The sequence below is a fragment of the Choloepus didactylus genome, chromosome 4, assembly GCF_015220235.1.
Source record: "Choloepus didactylus isolate mChoDid1 chromosome 4, mChoDid1.pri, whole genome shotgun sequence".
In the NCBI taxonomy this organism is placed as follows: domain Eukaryota; kingdom Metazoa; phylum Chordata; class Mammalia; order Pilosa; family Megalonychidae; genus Choloepus; species Choloepus didactylus.
This window is the reverse complement of record NC_051310.1, coordinates 143,414,668-143,436,994: the sequence shown is the minus strand read 5'-3', so window position 1 is coordinate 143,436,994 and position 22,327 is coordinate 143,414,668. Positions and strand designations below refer to the sequence as shown.

Sequence of the window (22,327 nt, the reverse complement as noted above, 5' to 3'; positions counted from 1 at the left end):
ATGTGCCAAGCACATAGGCATTAGAACCACAGATACACACCCTGCCCTGGTAGAGCTTATAGTAAGACAGGGAGACAAACTTGAATCAAATAATGACACAAATAAAAGTAAAAAGTAGAATTGCAAAATGGCAAGTGCTACAAAGGAAAGGTGCATGCTGCTTTGGGAGCATATCGACCTCAGTGAGGAAACAAAGGAAGCTACCTGAGGTGAACAATATTTGAGCAAAGATCTGAAGGATGAGGAAACATCAGTTAGACAGAACTGGGGGTACAGGGGTGTGGGGTGGGTGGTAAGCATTCCAGGCAGAGAGCTCGGCATGTGCAAAGAACCCCATGGCAGAAAGAAACTGGCACTCGGGTAAGGTGAGTGAAGAGAATGTGGAACCAGAAAAGGCAGAGTACAGGTCATATCAGGCAGTCTTAATTAGATTCAGTGGGCATATTAATAGCACTTCCTTTTGCTCTCAAAAGTGTCCCAATTTAGATTAAAAATTATATGATCACCCCCCATCTTAAGTATTTGACCTTCTTCTTGAAAGCACTAAAGAATTTTAAGAATGGGAATGGCATAATAAGATTGTTATTTTAAAAAGGGAAGGTGTAGGGAACAAATCATTATACCTGGAGTCTCTCCTAAGACTCCATATTTCATATCATCCTTTTGTGGAAACACACCCTGAAAAGAACAGTATTGCCAGTTTATCGAGTCGTGATACAAATAACAATCTTCCACAAATGGACTTCTAATGAAGTGTTAAGAATCAATTTGAATATATGTTCAGTGCCTACTGGTCCAGGTGAATGAGTGAGGTTTTGACTCTGCTGGTTTTCGTAGAACACACTGCGTATCCCAAGGTAGAATATCTCATCCTATGGGGTAGAGCATTTACTGCCATAGATTCTTTTTTTCCCCAACTATATTATAGTCTCTTTATTCTTTTGCTAAAACTCTTCCAGAGTTAACTACATGTGTTTTGTAGATGACAAGATGTATAAAGATCCACTTCAAACTTTGGCACTATGAACATGGTCTCGTCCTTTCAACTCAGAATTTAGACTTTTGGTTCTTGTTTTTACATTCCAGTACCAGAAGTAAGTGAACTGGAAACATTATCTGAAGACAGTCTTATGCTGTATAGCAGTTATCTACAAACAGACTCTAGCTTCTCCAGGAACACTACAAGCATTCTCTCAAATGAGTTTAAATGCATTTTTATTTACAGACAACCTACATGACATGTTTTTCCTAAAAACAATGCCTCCGCTCCAAATAAATCAAGGGTCAGAATAAATGAAGAGTTCAAAATGGCATCAGTCCATCTGTCTAAGTCCTGGTATTGTGTGGACGAAAAGCAGCAGCCAGTTATGATGACAGGTGATAGATTCAAGGATTTCCAAGTTTGTTAACATTCCTCCTTTTCTAAACTATCCTTAAAGAAAATTATATATGGGGTCACACCATCCTCACAGTAGTCCCAGAGAGTAACCATACTATCTGGATTCATGTTTTCACCAGTATAGAGCTGGTAGTTTTTGAAATTAGCAGGGATGTGCTTGACTTGTTCTGCAGCCCCTGTCATAAAAGGTTTTACTCCCTCTGGTCTCTGTTCAAGTTTGCCTTTGATTGATTTCAGGTAATCTTTGATGTACACCTTGTAGGCTTCTTTTGTAAAGCTGGCTTCAGGCAAGTGACGGTTCATGACAATATCAACACTGGGGATGACTGTGCTTTCGGTACCTTCACCCTCGGGCCTTCGGCTGAGGCATTTCCACCAATGAGCGCGTCATCAATGCCACCTTCTGTCCTACTGACCACCTTCTCCCCCACCTCCAGGCACTGCCCGTCCGTGATCTCCCGGATCTTGTAAAGGTTGAAGAACATCTCATCATGTCTGATGAGGTCTGGGTAGATCATGATGGTGCCTGGAGGAAGGCGGCAGCAACGATGGCGTGGAGCGAGTGCAGAGAGGTGGAGCAGCGCCAGAAAAGAAGGGAGAGCTGGCGGGAAAGCGCCATGGATTCTTATGGCATCTCTGTGTGGGACACCAGCTCCATTGAGACAGTTTCTGAACAGACAAAGCAAAGTTTCAGAAGAGGCACAAGTGAGCTTTGTGTTCTCCAGGCGTCCCACCTGCCCCAGCTCCACGTGTCCCTCATTCCAGAGTGGCATGGTGAGGTGTTCCGGGAAAAGGTAAGCTGGAGAGACCTCTCTCTTCCAATGTTTCCCACCTTGGAAGAATAAGGCAAGGACTGTTTAGCTTGTCAAGGAAATTCCCTAAGGGAAACATTAACTTTGGAGCTCCACAATTTCAACAAGGAAGTTATAAAGGCCAACATCTAAGAACTGAAACTCTTCCCCCACACTCTCATTAATAAAGAGAAGAATGCTCACATAAGTAGCTTTTCTGTGACAGTTTTTTGTTTGGTTGGTTTGTTTTTTTGTGCTAGTGTGAAGAAATAGGTGTTATATATTATTGTTTAACCATGCTAACTGCATTTGTGATGCCAGGTCATAATATCCCCCATGGATTTTGATTAGCATTTGATTTTTAATTCACAAAACCCCTCCAACCTGTTCATGAAGAAAAACGCACATGCTCTGGTCATATGGCCATATATTCCCTTACTTAAGAAGGTCAGTAAGAGTTAAAATTAAGAGAATCCAGGGGATATAAAGAACTTTCTGAAGACATTCGATCTAATGCCATATCCATTTTGTTGGCTCTCTCTCTCTCTCTCTCTCTCTCTCTCTCTCTCTCTGTGTGTGTGTGTGTGTGTGTGTGTGTGTGTGTGTTTAACTTAAAGAGGGATGGGGTCTTTAATAAAGAAAAGAGAAGGTTTTCTGGGACAAGAGTCACTATGCAGACCAGCTGATTTTTAGTGTCACTGTACACAGAACAAGAAACAATGGGAAGGGGTTTGAGTGATTGGAGTTAATGACAGAGAACTATGTGATATTGAAAGGACTGCAAACTATAAGGGATGACTAAGAGAGCCTCTAGACTCTGCTTCCTGACAAGAGCAGAGAAATAACAGAACAGGATTTTCACACCAGTGGTATTAGGACACACCAGTGTGATAAATACCTTATCAGTGAGCCTCAACAGGTGGAGTTTTCTGCCTCACACATCTCAGAAGCCAGCTGCCCAACGCCTATAACTGCCCAGAGACTCCAAACCCTTTACTTCAATCTAAACACACCCAGGACTTTAGAGAAAGTGGTTTAAACTTCCTGCTCTGAGGTGTGCTCTCACCCAATACTCAGTACCACTAGTGGTATTAGATTTCATTTCTACAGTGTGCACTAAAATTAATAACAAAGGCTCATCTATGCTGAAACACACCATGTTAATGACACACACCAGCTTAAAAAAGAACTATAATAAGAAATAATTCTAAATAATATTCTATAACTTTTTTTCTCTATGTGTATAATTCACTGATTTTCTCTTTCTGAACGAAGTGATAATTTACTCTTTATGGTGCTATAGTGTTTATACCAGATTGGCCAATTATTTCAATGTTGAGCCAATCCGAAGTTTCAAGATCTTCATCTTCAAGCCTCAACTTTGTTTTAGGAACTAGCTAACTCTAACTTAGTCCATGGTAGATAGTAGATCTACCTTCTTCTATAGAGTTAGGACTGAGCAGATACAAATAAACTGATCCGATGTAAGGGAATGGGAAGGTAGTAGATAGAAGTAGAAGAAGGGAGGTAAATTGTTTACATGACCAACAGCTTTTCTCATCTTATGATTTATCACAGAATATATGTTGTTCAAAGATCAAAATGCTTCATCCACTCCCATCTGTCCACCATTTTGGCTTTCCTTTCTTTCTTTCCCTTCCTTAATTAAGCACCTCCAATCAAATTTTACCCATGAGTATCAGTTCACCTATCCACACCCTTCTCACACTGTAGAATCAACCCGGGCCTCTTAAAAAATGTGTAAGTTTGAGATAGAATGATCTAGCATGGCACAGACCACATCTGACCAGCATGACATAATGTTGCTCTGCCCAAAGTTAGGATAGGACACTCTAAATGCAAATATTCTATCAAGGCCCTCATCTGTGTATAGTTTAAACTGAGCTTAATTTAAGTGACATTTCCAAATTCTGGCTTTTTTTTTTTTTTTTCTTTTAATTTTAAACTCATTTGTAAGCATTTGGGAAGATTCATTACCTTGCAAAAATGAGGGAGAGGAAATTTTTTTTTCCTGCCATAGACGGCCTGATTCTTGTTTTCAACCATGATAGACTCAGGGATCAGTGCTAAGTTCAGGTTCCTAAGCAGAGAGACCAAGCTCCAGATTGGGAGGAGCAGAAGATGGGGCCAGGGTTAGAAGCCCGGTCAGCAGCCTGAAAAACAGAATGTCCCATGATTTACAAAACACAAGGGGATCACTAGGGTTTATAGAAACATGACACACAATTACATTGCGCTCTAAAAGCTAAACCAGAGGATCACCTAGTACATAGCTTAGTGCTTTAGAGCAGAACAGAATTGGAATCCCTGCTCTTTCCAGGTGTGTGTCCTTCAGTGACTTTTTCTTAGCTTCAGTTTTCTATTTGTGAAATAAGGATAAAAATAGTAACTATCGTGAAGATGAAACAAAACACATAGGTAAAGAGCATGGCACAGTCTCTGACTCACGGGAAGCACTTACGTAAATTATCCACAGCAAGAAACAAAGTCAGAGAAGATAGGCCAAGGTTGCCACTTAGCAGTAACATGATCAGAGGATAGAGCCAGAAACACAGCACAAAATAACAGTTCAAAATGGGGGCCTGGAAACAACATCTCCAAAGACAGAACAACTACCAGGAACCCACAACATTATAGAGAATGACTGCTGAATACAGGTTAGAGGCTGACTGCTCGCTATCTGTTCAAAGCAGGCTTGCTGACGTGGACAGATGTACAGGCCATTGTCTAGATGAAAAATGAAGACCCACTCAAAGGGTGTGAAAGAACCAACGAAGGAAGGTGAAGCATTCTGGACTAGCAAGAGAAGCAAGCCACCAGCAAATCCTACGCCTGATGGACAAGTGAAGGGAGTGGCTGCTGGGTCCTAATGAGACCTGCCCTGTAGAAAGGGGCACCAGATAGGAGATGTGGCCTTTACTAGAGGAGCATAGCCAGTAATAATCTAAAGTCTGGCAAGAATGGCCATGGGGAATAAGTAGATCCACCTCTCTTTCCTCCTGCCTTCTGACTTCCTGCCAGTCTTTCCCATCAGCCAAACCCAAACAAAAGCCAGAGGCAAGTGTTGAGTCCGTAGATGTCAGCCTCATAGGACCAAGAGTGGAGAAGGATGGAGTGTAAACATGCAGAATATCCAGCACAAAGAATGAAGGATAATAGGAATGTACTGTGCCCCAGAACTAGGCAGGGGGCTGAAGGCATTGGTTTTAGAATTGAGACTAGATCTAATTACTGACTCATTAAAGCAGAACGAGCTAAGGAATCCCCCAGTCTCCAGAGTGGGGCGAAAAGTCTCTCCCTAGCATCTTTATCCAGCACACATCTCCTCTGCTGTTTATATTTTTTCACATGTGTTTCAGAATTTTAGCACCTGGTTCCTGCCTGTGTAGATGCTCTTTTCCCCTTAAGCTCTCTGGGAAGGCTAAATTACTTTTTAGAAACTCTATTTCCAAGTGAGTTTGAGTGACTCTCTCCTACTATACCTAGGGGCAAAATTGACTTAAAATGTTTTAGGGCTTGGTGCATACATGAATACAGTTCAGAAAAAAAGTTTAAATCTTCTGTTTCTTCTTTAATCTGTGTTCTGAATATTCTACTTTGTTTTCTGTTAGAGGCATGGGACTTTGATCATTTTCATCTCAGAGTGTATTGCAAAGATGTTGACTTTGGGATCTAGTCCCCTTGCTTCCACTCCACCAGATATGCACTCATAATTCTTATTGACTTTATAAATAGTTGTGTGCGCACAGGGAGAGGATAAGAGAGACAAACTGAGGGGTCAGAGTGGAAATTTCTTTGCTACAAGCAAAAGCAATAAACTTTGGCCCAGAAAGGAACCAGTGGAATAGCAATGCAGGCTATTATTTTTTTCTTTATTCTATAGGGAGTCATCATTAGCTCTCCTAATTAATAGAGTCTTTTGTGCATCACATTCAGAAGAGCCTTTCCTTTTTCCCTTTCCAGAAGGAATCTAACAGCACAGCAAACATATGCATTTTTGGCTGCTTTTCAAGCCATATTTATTAACTAAGTGCTAGGGTGGAGGATGGTTTTCTTGCCAACAGGATTCATAGGACACAGCACTTGAAAGCACATCAAGGGATGAACCATTTCCATGACAAGCACAATCACTGCCTGTAACACCAACTTAGCTGGTGCTGTCAGCGCTGACCGCAAAAACCACGGACTAACTAAAGAACTTCGGGCACCTAGAATTAAACACACACTCCCAGTATTACAAGGTGCTGGGGCCAATCCCCAGAGCCACTTGAGTTTAGAGAAAATAGCAGCTGGTCAGACAGAGATGATTTCCAATTTTCCCCCACCATTTTAGATCCAAACATCTTCCTGGTGCTGAACTTTCCCATATCCTGTTGCTGGGAAGGAGTATCCTGTTCACCAGAGGGCCTATTTTACTTCATACAGCCTTTGCAAAACAACATGCTGGAAGAAATTCAATGACCTGTGAAACTAAAGCAGGGAATCTGCCAGGTAATTAAGACACAGGCAGGTTTTATTTGGTGTCGCCCTCCTCTCACTGCCCACACTCCTTCATTTCTCTCCCTGTTTCCAAATCCAGAAATTCTCCTTCCCTCAATGCAGCAGCCCCCAGCTCTTTGGTAGCCTGTGAGATGAGGTTGGAATAAAAGGTAGTTACAGGGTTCATGTAAGGTGACAAAGCTGGCACACACTAAACACTTAGCTTTATACAGCCACCCCTTAAGAGTGCTCTAAATCCATCAGTCATCATGGAAAAATTAGAAGCTTTACTGGATTCCTGCCTCTCCAAACAGATCTTCTGAAGTCCTTAATGGACGCCATAATTCGGCACTTGAGAATAGAGCTTCAGACCAGCAAGACTGTCTCTCTAACACACTGTCAGGCAACTTGGAACAGGCAGAGAGGAACAAGTCAAAACAATAAGCTATTTCATTACAGGGAAAAGATTAATCTTGAATGATGCCCAAGTCTGACTCACATTGTCAAATATTATATATAATCTCTATGAGCAGGCCATTTTCCCAATTCACTGAAACCTCTGAGCATTTCAATGGGCTAAGCACTACCCTATCCACTGCCCTCTAGCAGTTTTTATTGTAGATTATATAATTCAGTGAATGATGCAATAAGCATGCTTTCTACCTGTACTTTGTGCATGAGTTTGTCTGATGATTAGTGCAACAGGCTAGATGGCTCAGAACCCTGGATTTCAACACCTTACTTTGCTCTGTGACCTTGGGCCTGCTACTTCCTCTCTCCTGGCATCCACTGTAAAAATGGGGAGGAGCAAATATCATTGCTTCTTTCATCACCGGATCTGAAAACACATTGTTAATGCCACGAAAATAAACACAAGCCCCTCAGACAAATGCCCAGAAAATTCAGGCTAAGCTCTCTACAAAATGGAAGTGGGCATTATTTAAAACACAAAAGTATATTTTTGCCTTTTTTATTTGCCTTTGCCTTTAGCTGTATGGGAAGCTGTATGTAAGGAGGAACTCTGAGTATAGCTTAGATTTTCATCTAGTGAGGTGAAGAAGAGAAAGGAGTCAGAAAAGGCTAGCAAGTAAAAAGTTGGCTTTGTTAAATGTAAATAAGCTTCCACTTTGCCCTAAAATATATTCCACAAGGACCAACCACTTAAATTGAAAAAAAACAAAAATGATGCCATAAAAGCACTATAAGAAAATGGGTGAATATTTTTCTAACTTTGGAGGCCTTCCTGAGAATGTCATAAAAAAACAGATACCATAAAGGAAAAACTGACAACCTTTACTACATGAAACTGTATCTTTACAGGAAAAACTAAAAAATAAGCACAAAGTCAATGTATCAATGAATAACTGGAGGCAATGTTTTCATTTATACATCAGAAACAGGCAAATCTCCTTAACATACAAGGTGGTCTCTAAAAGCAACATAAAAATGAACAAACGATATGAACAGGCAATTTGGGGGAAAATATGCAAAAGAGCAATCAACATATGAGAAGATGATCAGCCACACTCATAACTGAAGAAATACAATCTAAAATAATGAAGAAAACTTTTATTTTTTTTACCTGTGAGATCAACAAATATTTAAACATTTCTCAAATACCCTGGTTGGTGGGGATGTGAGGAAATGAGTATACAAACTGTTTAAAAGTTGGCAGATTGGCAACATATATTAAAATTTTCCTTGTGAATTCAAAGTGATTTTCCTTCTAGAAATTCATTCTACAGATAAGCTTCATTCCACAGATGTGCTCCCAAAAGTGTTCGAAGGCTATTTACTATAGCATTGCTTGCAATAACAAAACTAGAAGCAACGACATGGTACAATACTGTAGACCATTAAAAGGATGAAATGGGTCCATATGTACTGACAACACAAGTTGTCCAAGGTATACTCTTAAGTGAAGAAAACAAGTTCCAGAACACTATGCATAGTATGCTCCCATTTTGAGGTTAAGCAAAGGATCTAGAATATTTCTAAAAGAATGTGTGTGTTGCTTAAATGGACTCTTCTCCCATTGTCTCAGAGTCTGGGTGAGGTTCTAACACTGATAACAATAAGTGACATGCTCACTCACGTTCTATTATCTATTCAGGAATTGTTCAAAGGTGAACAAAACTATACTCTGACTCCTTAGCTCATCACTTACCATTAGTCTATATATAAAGGATGGTAGTGGTTAATCAGAAGCCTAGTAACATTAGAGCTCCACGAGGTTCTTCTCTTCACTGGAGAGACTTGGGGAGGCTTAGGGGCGGGGCAGGGGGTTACATCTCATCCTCAGGTTGATGTTTGCTAATCTGAAAGAACTCATGGGCTTACTCCATATTGCTCTTGCAACAGACTGTGGTGAGAAAACTCTTGGGCAAGATTGACCTGTGTTCCCTAGAATTTGGGGGCACAGAACCAGGTGCCTGCCTCTTGCCTGGAAAATACCAAAGGTCAGAGGTAGGAGTAAGCTGTTCTTCCAGTCGGCAAAGATGTCAAGTTTTCCTATGGGCAATGCAATCGCCCTGGAAGGTGGCTAGTGTAGTACCATCATGCAAAGACCTGACCCCAAGCACTGCCTGCTGGGGCAAGTATACCCCAGCAGAAACATTCTGTGAGAGCAAAGATACCATGAGACAGCACCTGAGAGAAGTTAGCCAGAGAGAGCATCTCCCCCAACAGAGAACTCATTTGAAGAACAGAGAACAGAAAGAAGTCCCTTTATTGGGCAGAAGGAGTCTCTGAAAAACCCACAGAAAACCCCCATGTAAGAAAAAGTCAGCATTAGGTATCCACAACCCAGAGAGCACAGATATCTGATTACAAAACAACCCTCAAGCAAGACTTTGTCCTTTCACCTCTCATCTTACCCACTCAGCTCTGTCCTGGAGGAGTCAAGGGCAGTAGCGTTCGGTGGGGGGTTCCAGGGGAATGGAAGAACAGGGCAGAGAGGGAAAAGCCAGACCACACTCTTCTTGCTCACTGAAGATTTCTGAACCGGCCAGGATCAGGCCAAAACTCGGGGAAGGGAAGAACTTACAAACGGGAAGTAAAAAGGAAATTTTGACTTTGACCAGATTAACTTTTTAAAATCCATTAAACAATAAAAGACTGTTTTAACATCTAGACACATTTGGTAAAACTATAGGTTCTGCCCAAGATACAGTCCAGGGACTGTGGTGAGAAGACAGTAGAGTAGGTTTGAAGGCCCTGGATTGGAGAAAGAATAAAGCTTCTTTTTGGATGTCTAGCCCATTCAATACACCAGTTACACATGCAGTAAACATTCCTGAGAGGATAAATAAGAAATTTTTAGCAAAGGTTACCCAAGGGGTGGAATTGGACGTCACATGGGAGGGGGAGTTTTTACTTTATACTCATCTACACTTTTTGCGTTTTTTATAGTGATCGTGAATAACTCTATAATTTAAGATGTTTTAAATATGGAGCTAATATACACTTTGCAGCCAAAGGATTTATGAAAATTCTTTACCTGGGGCATTCATAGTATCATTTCCAGAACTGTCTTCATCATGTTTAACACAGATAACTGCTGCCTACTTGGCCTAATCATCCAGTACTAGGTGTGGTTCCCTGGCCATCCAGTTGGCTCCCCAGGACACCAAAACCTTCTGGCACACATCCATTGAAGTATGCTAGAGAACAAATAGCCCAGAGAGGAAGCTCCAGACACATTGCTGTGGCCAGTCAGTTTCACCCAACTAGGAGCATTGCCAGGTGCTTTCCTTAAGCCTCTACAGTTGCTCTCAGGGCTCCTCATACACATGTGAAGTGTCAGGAGTTCCAAGTGTGAACAAGCTCACACTTGTTCACACTGGGAGAAGGAGGGAGTCCACTTCTTTCAATGCAATGCTCCTTCATCAACCCTTCAAGCCTTCATTCAACACATACTGACACACAGCATTACGGTTGACTGTGCCACCATGCCATAAGGTAGAAAATAAATTACTCACTATCCTGATAAAAAGAGAAATTTCCTAAGACTTATTTTGTTTATGTCCCAGTAGTCCTTTCATGTCAAGACAATTTTGGATAATTGTGTATTTGTTTATATATAAGGTAGTTTCTTGCCTCCAGAGTAAACGGTCTGAGAGTGGGCTTCTCACCTGGTGTTTCTGTTACCAAGATAGGAAGGATCTAGGAAAGGCCAAGCTCCAGGGCTACTGCCACAGCCAACGGCCTCATGCCTTTGAGTGACAGTAGCAAAAGAAGGCCATCAGCGACCTCTCTGTTTACAAATATTTGTCCTCCCTCACAGAAAGAAAGTTTATGTATCTCAATATATTTATGCTTCCAGAAACTGTGATTAAAGAGCTATATACTCCAGGCCCAGGGAGAAAAAACCAAGAACCTCTTTCCATTTGCTCCAGGGAATGTCGAGGACACTATGAAGAGAAGGGGCAGGGCACAGAGCACAGGGCAGCTTGCCCAGCCCCAGACCAGCGCAACACCTTTCAGGTTTTGCATTAGAGGCCTCTTTGCATACAAGCACTGCTCTAAGATATCTGCTCCGATGGCTCCTCTGGGCAATGGGCACAGAGCAAGAACCTCAGAAATCCAAGCAAGGTTGGAAATTAAAGGTACAGCCAAGTACAGGGAAGGCCAGACTTGGGAAATACCTTAAAGTAAACAGTATAGGTAGAGAAAGAGGGGGAAAAAAATCAGGAATAATTTCTGGTAGTAGTCAGAATCTGGATTTATGTTTGGTCATAAATCAGGATAACATAAGTACCTGAGGTCAGTGTAAGGCAGCAGAAGGAAAAAAGGTGATAAGGGTGGGTGGAGAAAAGGGAATGTCAAGAACCAGATTTTAAAAAAAGAAACTTGAAGCCAACGCAACTTCTATTTAAGACTGGAAGCCATCTTCCTTTTTTGGTAGGGTCTCCCACTACCTAAGGAGCAGGAACTGCTGGGTCCTGCCACTAGCTATGTTAGGGAAAAGGCTAATAGGACAATTAACCTGGATCTTGGGATGTGAATCTGAAGATAAAAGTAGATCCTAACATATCTCTCTCTGGCTAGTTAAGTGTTTATCACCACAAGACTGCTGGGAAAGGAAGTTGCATAGGGCTGAAATATAACAATTAATTAACAATGCAAAAGAACATAATCTGAAAGGTAAGGACAGGAAGCAGTCCATAATCCTATAAATTATTCCTGTTTATTGAATGCTAAAAGCACAAGTTCCAGACATATATAAATAATATATTTGTATAAATAATTGAAAACGCAAGGAAAATTACATAAGCAGGAACCAAATCTAAATTTAGCAAGGCCTCTGGCTTTAAGAATCCCTAGGTACACACTATGTTTCTCACTAAGCTCCATCACCTCATCCAGGAGAAAAGCAAGATGAGAAATAATTTACTGTATTGTGTGAAACTGGCCACAGCATTTCCCTTCTCTAGGTTTCATCTCTACACCTTAAAAAAGGGGGGGGTGAGGGATGTTTGAATAACTGAACTCTAAAATCCCTTCCAGCTCTGGAGATTATATTATCTCCTTAAAAATCACTAGCATATTTATTAATTAGGATCCTGCTTATACTTCTATTCCTCAGGATAATAAACTTTTGTTAGGTTTGATGTTTTTTTTTGTCTTTATTGTAAAATCCCCTATCCCAAAATCTTCGAATTTCAATTTTGTAATATATGGCTTGATCTCTCCTTAAGCAGCACTTTCTCTAATGACACTGGTAATCTTACTTTGGTGTTATTTAAGCTAATGAATGACTATCCTTGGCCAAAAGGGTATACTGTAACTACCTTAGATCATGAATTAGCTAATTGTTTCTCCCTCGTTGGGACATTAGCTGCTTGTCTGTTTCCCCCAAGGAAGACTTTACACTGTGCCACGGGCTCTGGTATAAATTAAATAAATGGGTTTCATTTTCTAAGTTGTGCAAAAGAGGCTACTAAATACAGAAAGAGATGCACCCCATGATCTTCTCTCCTCTAGTAATGGTTACACTTGATATTAGGGACAAGTTATCTAGTAGCTGCCAGTAGCCCTGGTTAAACGAAAAGGAAAAGTCAGGTGTACTCTGAGTTTGGCACAGCTTTCTTCGTCTATGACTCTGTTTAGACTCACAGATAATGATTAAATCTCAACAATTATTATTTCTTGAATAGGGATCATATGCAAGGCACATATATTATCTCTAATGTAACTATTTAGCAAGGTAGATATTATGGGGAAACTGAGTCTCAAAGTTATGTGGCCAATGGCCATATGAGATACTAAATAAGATTTAAACCTAGGTCTCATCTGACTCCAAACCCAACACTCCATGCAGTATTCTCACACTGCTGTTGATATGCTTCTCAAGCAACACACTGTACTAATAAAGCTTAACTAAGGCTCTAGAGACAGAATACCTGGGTTTGAATCCTTGATCTCGAATTTCCTAGCTCTGGGGTCTTGCACAATTTGCTTAGCTTCTCTGAGCCCTCATTTCTCATATGTTTCTAACAATAGTACTTATTGCATAGAATTAAATAATACATTAATGCAATTAATGTATTATGCAATACAAATAATGCAAGTACATGCACTTAGTGCATTCTCTGGACAGCAAGGAGCACACAATACTTCATGGTTGTTGTTGTTGTTGTTTCTATTTTGTCTTGCCCCTAAAGGCAGCATTACTTCAAGCCATTCAATGGAACAAGAGCCCTTGTCATGGTATTAACCAGGAGTAGATGCTCAATAAATGTTAATGATCACTATGGTTGCCTAAGAATGTATTCCCTGTCTGGGCAAGGGGTATGTGCACTTTTTATTTGGAGGCCACAGTTTCTAAATGGGAATCGCAGTCGCTTTTTTTTCTTGTGTGTGTGTGTGTGTTTGTAATCAATTATAAATACACAGTCACAGTTCATCATTATTCGTTCGTATCAATGATGTCACAATGCCACAGAAATGTTTTATTCCAGAGATTATCATATGGCATGAAATAGAGTTTCTGTATCTGAAACTGCTCATTAAACAGTATCAATACAACACATATACTTTGAATATTGCCAAAGAATAGATTTTGGAGAAAAATGCCAGATAGAGAAAGTGAGTGTGCATGTGTGTCATATCTGTTCACTTCCTATATACTATTGATGTTAGCAACTAAATTTCTGGGAAGACAAAATTATACTCATAGTGCATCCCTTTTACAATTACTACATATAGTTGGGGAACAATAATTTTCCCTTCTCAAGCTCTTCAATTTAACAAAAAATATTAATGCCCCATAAATGAGTTGGCCCCTTATGCTATACATGTTCCAGGAAGCAGGCAAAATCCATAATGTGTGACCAAGGCTGGTTGCAGTCACTTTCTGAGCTATATAAGTCAGGAATATTTAAGGTGCTATCGGTTATGAACCCAGAGAGCTAGGAAGTGTATATCTCTCTCCTAATGCCATACAGCAGAATCTCATAGCCTCCCTTAAGTAGCATGCTATATCCCTTGGACATAGACTACAGAGAGCCACGTGTAAACAATGACTTTAGGGCCTTTGTCCTGCTTGTTCTCTCTTCCTGGAAACGGCTCTTCCTTCACATAGCCCCATGGTTAACTCCCTCAGTTTAAGTCTTTGCTCATATGTTACCCTCTCAGTGGGGCCTTACTTAAAATTGCAACACTCTACCCTCAACACTTCTGGTCTCCTTTACCCTTCTCTACTGTTTTATTTTCCCATACTACTTCATTTCCTTATTTATATGGTTTAGTATTTACTGTCTAAATTATACTAAAATGTAAACTCCAGGAGGACAGGGATCATTGTCCATTTTGTTCATCATTGTATCCCAAGACCCAAGAAAGTTACCTGGCCCATAATAGGTACTCAATAAATATTTCAAATGATGCTTCTGCAAATGATATTGATGATAACTATTTCCACAGAGAAGAAACCAGTCTCAATGCAGACAGGTACGCTCCTGATAAAATTCAAACTTTTCATATTCAAACAATGAACAACTATAAAAATAAAATTCTCCTGGGAGGGAAGAAGCATTAAAAATAGAATCTAGTATTATATATCTTGAGATTGGAGATTCTGACATAAGGATCCAATGAATCAATTCTGCTCAATTCAAGTACTTAGCCAAGTGAATCACATACAGTGGCCACTCCAATTCTTTCCCCAAATAATACCTCTTCAGGGTTGATGCAGTCTAAGACATCTGTCTCAAATTGCATTGCAATTCTCCAGGCCTTTTTCTAAGGTTTTTCAAACTGCCGCAAAGGGAACCCTAGGGTTCTGTGTTAAGATACTGTAAGAAGATTTCCCAAGTCAGAGTGAAACAATTGCTTCCCCCGCTCCCAGTGATATTTTAAATTTATGTGAGGGTACTATTTCAGAATCCAGTGCCTTTCTCTTTTATTTTCTCCAGGTTACACTTATCCTGACCCTACAGTACACAAGTTCTACCAACCACAATTAAGGATGATGCCTTCAGTGTTACTAGAGTATTTCCACCTTGTTTTACCAAATACTGTACCTGATATCATAAAAGAGAAGAAATAAATAACATTATAATGACCAACTTCTACCTTTGTCTTTCCCTATTTTGTTACAGACACCTTCCCCTTAAAGTTGACCAACAGTTACAAATCAATATAAATGTTTCTTTATCACAATTTTTCCATATGCGTTGATAACTCTTGATATCTAGATTGTCAGATGTGAAAATTAAGTACTTGATTGTTTTTATAATGAAATATATGTGTTGATGACTTAGAAACATTTGAGAACTTCTGCTTTAAGATTTCTCTTATGAGTTAATCCTGTTATCTTCACTAGAAAGAATTCAATCTAGCCTGGGGAACATGTAAAAATAAAAGTGACTTCAAAAAGTGGATCTATTTCAAATGATAGAAGACATATGTGCCCCAAGCCTACCAAGCATGGGTCTGAAATCACTGACATGATGAATGGTTGTTATAATATTTGGAGCTCTTCCTTAGGTGCAAAATTATTTCTAGTGCTAAACCGAATATTACCAGGAAAAAAAAATGTTTGAATCTAATGTAAATGTAACAGTATGAAATGTGTCTTTGATGAATGATACTTAAGAAAAGTTCTTTAAAAAAAAAAAAATTCACTCATGAAACCACCCAATCCCAATTGGCCATCGTCACTGTGATTTCCTGATCTATGACTTCTTTGTCTCCAACTCCATGCTCTGATTGCAACTGTCACTGAGTCACACAGCCTGCTCTAGGCATGGAGCCAACGTGATTACAACAACTGCTTGTGTAACAGAGAAAGGTAGTTTTCAGGGTCCTAGCAAATGGCTCACCCAAGATTTTGACCCTGGGGCATAAATTATGAGCGTCATTCACAAAATGGAAAATAAATATCCTCCTAACCTAGGAAATAACAACCTGGAAAACACATATGGAAACAGAGTTCTATAACTAAGACACAGTAGGAACGATGGTAACAATCACACCCTCCACTTATAATAAGCAGACATGAGCACTACCACATTCCTCAAAAGCACAATGCCCATGTACTCAACACTTTTGCGATCTTATTTTTATTTTCCAGGCTTACAAATATGCCTTGCTTATTTTTGAATCGCAGGTGCCTACTACATGGTATGTACATTAAAAACAAACAAACAACAACAACCACAAAAAAACCCACACACACATTTATTTAACTGAAATGGAATGAAAATAACCAAGTCACAAGTCACCTAGGGGCCAAGAAAAAAGCTGCTAACTTGGAGGGAGGGGAGAATCTAAGTTCAATTTCAGTCTTTAAATATGAACTGGATTTTCCAGTTTTAAATTAGTTTTCTAGTTTCAGATTAGTTATTTGAGTGTCAAGGAAACCAAATCCTATTTTTTTAAACTTATCAAATAATATAGATTCCATTAACGTAGTTGACAGTCAACAATATTTTATGTAAATAAGATGTCCTAACCACCATGCCAACTGTGCAGCATATTACTCTATTTGTTTTCATGTTTCTATGCTTCCTCTTCTGGTTTGGATCTAAAACATAACCTAGAATATTAAAATTATTAAAACCCCTGGAAGAAATAAATCTTTTACTATAATACATCTTTTTTTCTGGCTAACAGTATATCTTTGTTTCATTCATATGGTTCACTTAGCAATCCCTTATTAAACTAAGTATGTAGTTGGGCAGTCCTGGGAGAGAGAAAAAGAAGACTATAAAATAATAATAGCAACTACCATTTCATGAGTACTTTTTAGGCTCCATTCCTAAGCCAGTGTTTTACATGTATTATTTCATTTAATTATCACAATACTAAGTGGTCCCAACTATTCTTACCTTTATTTTATGAATGAGGAAATTTAGAGACGTTAGAGCTGAAATTCAGCCTAGGGCTTTCTGACCCTAAAGCCCTGTTCTTTCCTGTTTACACACAGGAGTAGAACCAAGGAGCAGATCCACCTTTTTATTCCAAACAGCAATTTGGATGGTACATGAGATAAAAGCACCTGAAACAACATGAATGACTCTAAGGGAATATGAAAGGAAATACAAGATCACCCAGGTAAAGGACCACTCTGTCCTAGAGTAAATCAACCATACAATAAACAAGTTGAACTGGGGAAAGTAAATGCCAGGCCAGAAAGAATCTGCAGTGTTAGTTGTCCCCACATTTCTTCCATCTAGAATATTCATTTCCCAGCTCAGACAGCTCTTTTTGTGTTTTTGTTTTGCAGCTGGGTTGTTCCCCAGAGCATTCTGCTTTCCATAGATTTCTTGACCTCAGTAGAAACTTACCCTTCTTCCCTCTTCATGAACTGAGTCAAAGCTGGAGTTTTTCAAAAAGTATTTTACTAAAAAACGAGGAGGGGTGGCGGTGGGGTGATGAACAAGGAGGAGGGAGAAGGAGGAAAAAAGTAAAAAATTAAGAGAGCAATGGGAAAGAACATTCAAAATTATAGAAATCATGCCAGATTTTTTTAGGTTTTTTGTTTTGTTGTTTTATTTTCCACAATCCTAAGGGAATCTATTCATGGATCTGTTTCTTCAATTTAGTCAATTTGAAGAGCTCAAGTTTCTCTCTTTGCCTCTGAGTAGAGGGGATAGACGAGAACCTATGGTTTATCTGTGCCTACTATGCTTATATTATTTTATTAAAACAACACAAGGAAGATCGTGATATCATCAGCAATTTTTTGTGAAAAAGCAAATTGAGGTTCAGAAAAATGAATTATCTTTTCTAAGGACCCTTAGTGAATCAGAGGCAGAGATGAACAGGGTTTCTGACCAGGCTCCTTTTCTCCTAGATCCTCGAAAACTTTGCAACCTCCTGAAGGCTCCCTTTTTTTTTTCCTAGGGCACTTCCCACTACCACTCAGTCCTTTGTATTTACTTCTCCACACAGAAAGTCTCCAGTAATTGGAGGAAAAATCTCAGCCCTAGGGCAGTATACCAAAGATTGAGGCTTAGAGTTACTTGTGAAGATTCTCAGAAGGCTTGGCTTCAAAGTCTTAAGGATTGCGGTTGCGTAATTGTGTAACTGTGGGCAAATACCTTAACCTTCCTGGGGTAAGATCTCAACTGTAAAATGGGGATGAATAATGACAATAACACCTTACTGGGTTGAGAACTAAATTTGTAAAGACATTGATAAAGTGATTGGAGAAGTGCTTGGCACAGATAAGCATTATATAATTGTAAGCTGCTATTAGAGAAGTGGCTATGTGGGAACGAATAAGAAATTAGGACTTTAGCACTCTTCCTGAAGCTGGACATATCAATACTTACTGAGTCATTCTACTGCTGATGGCTTAGCTCCACAGTTTGAGACAATAATTACAAACTGCAAGGAATAACAAAAAATAAAAGGAATATCATTGAATTTCTGATGTCAATATAATCTATCATATTGCTCTTTGAAGCAATGTGTCATCTGGAAGAAAACAAATCCTTTGTTGGCCATTTTCTGAGTATGTATATTTATTTGAACAAAACTGGAACTGTAGATAAACAAGTGTATATCTTGGAGCTGGAACATCCTTTGGAGTTGTGGGTTAAATGCTGTCACTAAATTCAACCACAGCTTTCCAACTATCTTGCATTCTAACACAGATGTTATAAAAAACACTCACAAAGAAAGCAGATTGAGAGCTCCAAATGTGAAGTATTTCCCTAAATGGAAACTGTATTCTTTTACTAAAGATACATAATTTGGAAAATGCAGGAGAAGACCTTTTATAATGATGCCCATTTGAAGAAAACTTCAATGAAGGATATATAGCTTCAAGGCAGGCCTGTTTTCAATGAGCTGAATGATTTAAATGGGTTCTTTTGATACAGACTTATTTGAGAGACAGCGGCTCATTAAGAAAAGTCAGCAAGTCTTTGACATAAATAATCCTTTAAGCAAAATTAATATTCCTCCTATACTATATTTTGAGTTCTTGTGAAGCCTAACTTCCCTCTTAGTTACAGAACTTTCCAATTATTCTTAGAATATTTTGGATGGGGCCTGGACAATTTTTTTTTTTTTTTTCAATTTCATTTTCAACAAGTTCCTCAGGCAATTCTGATGCACACCAAAATGTGGAAATAACTGGCAAACTTTTAATGGCTGCTGTCTTAGTTGCCAGGCTGCTGTGACAAATACCACACAATGGGTTAGCTCAAACAATGGGAATTTGTTGACTCACAACTTTGAGATAGGAGAAGTCCAAAGTTGAGGCATCAGCAAGGCAATGCTTTTCTTCAAAGTGTGTAACATTCTCTTGTTGGCTGCCAGCTGCTGGCAATCCTTGGGGTTCCTTGGCTTGTATTCCTGTCTCGTATCACATGGCGATGTCCTCTCCTTTCTCTTCCAGGTCAGCTGACTTCTGGGTTCCGTTGACTTCCGGCTCCCAGTTCCTTCCTGTGGTTTTCTCTTTATAAGACCTCCAGTAAAAGGATTAAGATCCATCCTGATTCAGTTGGCCATACCTTATCTGAAAATAGCATCTTCAAAAGGTTCTTTTCACAATGGGTTCACACCTACAGGAATAGGATTAGATTTAGCACATTTTTTTTTTCTGGGGGACATAACTTAATCTACCATAGCTGCCTAGAATTATATTATATAGACATGATGCCATTTATTTAATCAATCTCCTTTTCTTGGACATTAAGGTTTAATCTAACATAGCTAATATTTATTGCATGTTTCCCATGTGCCAGACACTGCTATACATTTATTTCCTTAGATGGATTTACTGAGATAAATTTTGTGTGTTTTTAAGTTTTCAATGCCCATCATCAGGTTACAACTCCAGAGGGTTTTCTTTGTGGCTGCTCCTGAGGTCAGCTCCACTAACTTGATGGGAAAACACTGATGGCTATGTTACATGAAGACGAGCATTCAGCTATCAGCTCGGTAAGAACCCTCAAACAGTGGCTTATTCAAGATACACAGAAAAGATACAGCATAGTGTCCTGACTCGTGCATCATATCTTAGCTGCTATTGTTACTAAATGTAGCACTCCTGAGTGGTTGCTTCCAGGAATGCCTATCCATAATCCAGCCACAGTGACTGGATGCTGTTTCTGAGAACTGGCACATTTCACATGCTGTCCCTTCTAGGGCCCATCAAGACATAGCTCTTTCTGGTAGTCAAGGGAACACACACAGCATGGAAATGCCAGGTCTAAGAACAGTTTTTACAGAATTCAATATGAAAATGTTCAGATATCAGACAAAAAATGTGTATATATATATATATATATATATATATATATACATATACATATATATATGTATACAAACACACATACACACACACACTGATCCATGTGCTCAAGAAATAAGAAATTAAAGCAGGCCTAAAAACAACGAATCAAAGAGGCATACTGGAGGAGTTATCTAGTGAGCAAAAAAGAAACGGCTCTTCTTCCCATTCCTCTTTTCCTTGATTTTAATAGAATGAAATGTTTAGAGAACTCTGAATAATATGCAAATACATGTTCATACCATATCTTAGCCTTCTAATTTGGGGGGAGAGGCAGAAGAAACAGTTTGGAGGGGTGGCAATGTTTCCATGTAAGACCACTGTAGATACCTAAGTAGATACTTTTTAAATGGCAGAAGCAACCCATTATAATGCTAGCAAAGGCACCTTGTTTTCATAGATATCTGATTAGTTTAAAGAACACCAATCAATTATCTGGGACTGCTGTAAAATTGTAAAATGCAAGGCTATTTACTACTGAATAAAGCAGAGTCAAATCACATGTAATCAAAGGGTAGAATTTTGAAACTGGAATGGATTTTATATTTCATTGGCTTCTAAATCCTTTCAAGAACATAGTAAGAGTAGGAATCATAAATAATTTCAATAGAGATTGTCTAGTAACCCCTTTTATTTTACAAATTAGGAAACCAAGGCACAGAGAAGTGAATTTCCAAAGGTAGCATGGCTAGCAAATGGAAAACATGATGTTTCATTATAAACAAAGACTCAACTTAGCATCCATTCCTTTATTTTCTTTTCCTTTTGGAAAAACACTTCCCAAACAATTTCCTCTTTACATATACATGATCCTCCCCTGAGTTAAAGTCATAAATGGGACTCATTGCACTAAATAAAGTGTTTATTTTTTCTTCTTCATTTAAAATGCACCTCCCATATGGTGAAAATATCCCTACTCATTCAAAAGGTTTGTATATGTTACATATGTGTCCCATGGCTGTGTGTCTACCAGAGCAATCACTCTTCATGTGAATTTTAGAAGTGTTAATGTCAGAATCAATTGGCTAGTGGAAAGCTATGGAGAGAAAGAGGGAATGGGATATTTTTTGGAGTTTCCAATAAGGAAGATTAGGACACCAATACAAAGGAAGCTATTTAGAAGGGGGACCAGAAGACAATCTATTCTGGTCTTAGGAGCAGTACAATAAGGACAAGACTTTGGTTGTTGTTGTTCACTGTTGTAACCAACCAGAGATAGCACACAGCAAATGCTCAGCAAATGTCTATTCAATGAAGGGGCATGAGTCTGGCATTTGGGAAACCCGGGTTCCAGCTCTGGCTTTCTCGCTAGCGTTGGTCAACCAATCTATACTTTCTGAGCCTTGGTTTAATAATCTATTAAATAGAGGGATGGGACGGGACTAAATTGTTTCTGTGGTAGATACACATAGTTTTTTCTGCCACTCTCCCTCTTAGTGGGGACCTCCCCTCTTCCAACTCCATCATCTTTGTGGTTACAATGGAACCACACTACTAACCACCAAAAATCTGACCCTGCCATGGACAATGTTGACTGAGCCAGGCATAAGCACTCCAAAGCTGGGCCAGTATGAGTCTTTTCCCAGGAATTTCAGAACTGGAACTGAAAAAATGAGTATCAGCCTCTTTCTGGTGGCTGAAATGGACAATAAACAAAACTGCAAATCATTAGTGGCCACCTTCTCTGATTTGATCTGCACGGTACAAATTGTGAAGACAAATTGTGTCTTTTACTGGAGACAGTAAAAGAGAAGAAAGAAACACACAGAAATAGAGCAGAAAGACAGAAATAACGTTTAAATTCACAATTCTGGTTGAACCTGAGGCCTCAAAATCCTCACATTCAGTTCTCCATTTTTAAAAATTAAATCAGCCAGGGTAGTT

General features: G+C 39.3%; 1 pseudogene; it reads right to left on the bottom strand.

Moving 5' to 3' along the window:
- Positions 1 to 1,215: 1,215 nt before the first annotated feature.
- LOC119532186 lies at positions 1,216 to 19,538 on the bottom strand (annotated as a pseudogene).
- Between the last annotated feature and the right edge of the window lie 2,789 nt (positions 19,539 to 22,327).